This window comes from Pocillopora verrucosa, unplaced genomic scaffold (genome assembly GCF_036669915.1).
Source record: "Pocillopora verrucosa isolate sample1 unplaced genomic scaffold, ASM3666991v2 scaffold_48, whole genome shotgun sequence".
Lineage (NCBI taxonomy): Eukaryota > Metazoa > Cnidaria > Anthozoa > Scleractinia > Pocilloporidae > Pocillopora > Pocillopora verrucosa.
Genome location: NW_027078186.1, coordinates 18,785 through 20,917, shown reverse-complemented (window position 1 = coordinate 20,917; position 2,133 = coordinate 18,785). Strand labels below are relative to the sequence as shown.

At 49.0% G+C, this 2,133-nt stretch overlaps 2 non-coding genes and 1 pseudogene across 2 annotated transcripts; 1 reads left to right on the top strand and 2 right to left on the bottom strand.

The window, feature by feature from the left end:
* The first annotated feature begins 509 nt into the window (after window positions 1-509).
* Window positions 510-628, top strand: LOC136278708 (5S ribosomal RNA). Its single transcript, XR_010716501.1, has one exon. It is a non-coding gene; the product is annotated as a 5S ribosomal RNA (ribosomal RNA).
* Window positions 629-1,611: 983 nt separating this feature from the next.
* Window positions 1,612-1,775, bottom strand: LOC136278759 (U1 spliceosomal RNA). Its single transcript, XR_010716528.1, has one exon. It is a non-coding gene; the product is annotated as a U1 spliceosomal RNA (small nuclear RNA).
* Window positions 1,776-2,007: 232 nt separating this feature from the next.
* On the bottom strand, window positions 2,008-2,133 carry LOC136278712 (U2 spliceosomal RNA; annotated as a pseudogene).

The following is a 2,133-nucleotide window of genomic DNA, read 5'->3' as shown; positions in this document are numbered from 1 at the left end:
GATGCCGAAGCATGCCCTGGGTGAGGGGGGTGGTCGAGGGATCCTTCCCACGGTTTATGGTGGATAGTAGCAGGTCGCCCCCACAAGCCCTTGCGAGTCCCGCAGACGGTCCCAGAGGCTGACCCGTTTGGTATCTCCTCACTGTAAGATTTTAAAGCCAGATACACGCACCTACGGAGCTAAAACATTGTATAATAGGTTTTTAGGACACGTTATGTCTCTTGGGACCCCTCCCTCCCCTCCCTAGGGAATAGTGCTTCAAATCGATGCTCCTCAATGTGTTAACTGGGTTGAGGAAAATACATTAGGGTTAGGTAACGACTTCGGGGTTAGGGTAACCATTTCTTAGGGTTAGGGTAACAATTTCTTAGGGTTAGAGTATCGATTTCTTAGGGTTAGAGTAACGAAACTAGGGCTTTAGAATTTCAAATTCGCCTACACTCAGGGATGTGGCCGCTTTACAGCCTGAACCTGGCCGATAACAAGCAGAATTTCGACCCCATTTCCTCGTCTACGACCATACCACAGGGAAAGCACCGGTTCTCGTCCGATCACCGAAGTTAAGCCCTGTCGGGCGGGGTTAGTACTTGGATGGGTGACCGCCTGGGAATACCCCGTGTTGTAGGCTTCAATTTTTTGTCTTGCGAACATCTCTAAACGTTTTATCCCAATAAATAGCTCTCCATACACCACAATTTCACATAGAGAGCCGTAGGTGAGTGAGGAACAAAATCAAAGCAAAAAACGAGGGGGGGAAAACACCTTTTTGTCAAAAATCGGCCAGCTAATGGCGAAAACTCTAGTGCGATCGACTTTTCTTACAGAGCGCGCGCGAGCGAGTGAGCACGCGCGAGATGAACAGTTTATGATGTCAAATTCTACTTCTGTGATATCAAATCATTCCAAATAACGAACGAAAAAATGAATAGGAAAAAAACGCACACTTCTGAGACGCAGTTTTAAGCCATCGTGACGTGGCAAAACACTCGCACACTTCCAAGAGGAGGCGCGCGAAAAACGGCACTGAAAGTCGACAATGGTTGGATTCAGACTGCAAACGAATCGGGAAAAAGGTTCGATACTTTTACTACTCTGCTAGTTTGTTTCCTTCCCTCGTTCATTCGTTCACTCGCTTGCTCGCACAAAGGATACACTAACGATAGCAATAGCATTTCTAAAAGCGGCTCCAGTGACAATAAAACCGCTCAAAAGGTTCAAAGTGTACTCACGGTCCAAGTCGAATGCCCTTCTATGCTCGCTCGCTCGGTCGATCGGCCGTTTGGTTTCCTTTCATTTCCTTTCCCTTCGCGCGCATAGCACAGCACGGCACGGCACGCACAACCTGCAAATACAAACGAACAGGACTTTACACACAATAGAGCAGACAGGCCTTGAACAAAAACAGCCAGCAAAGTTACGCACCGCCCCGAAACTCACCTTGTTTCCTTCCTCCAGTCTCTCCAATGCACTTCTACCCCTCCAAACGTGCCAACACCTTGGCCAGTTGTGCGTCCTTTGCTTTCTTTGCAAGTCTACCGGTCCACTGCAAAAGCAAAAATACCCTCGATAGTCAGTAAGAGGGCCATATAGACATAGTTTGGATGACTTTTGCGGGGACGAGCGCGAACGCAGGTCCCCACTACCAGAAATTATACGCTCGAGTTACCCACATTTGGGGTAATCGCAAGGGTCAACCCAGTCGAAGTGCAATGAAAGGGCCTCGCCTTGAGAGGACTGCCTCCTTGATCACAGTACCTCCCGCGTCAGGTAAGTATGCTTTTTCAGCGTCTGCCCTCGGTGAAAAAATCCACTTACCCCTAGGTCCTTGTGGTAGTGCTTTGCGCACTTCAGAAAACGTAGGCCAGCGGCCGTTCCTGCCATTGTCTGTTGTCTGAATTATCATCCCTCTTTCACCTCTTCCCCCTCTAAGGGCGGGCGGGGCTCCTGTAAACATAAAAGAATGCTATACCGTTGACTTTGTTTTGGATTGAATGTGTCTTCCCCAGAGGGAAGTGGGCCGCACTCGGAGGTAGTGCTATACCGAGGCAACCCGTGGCTGGGACGAGGCAAGCCTCTTTTCCACAGCCCAGTTCCAAAAATCAGTTTAATATATGAGCTGCTCAATGAGCAGCG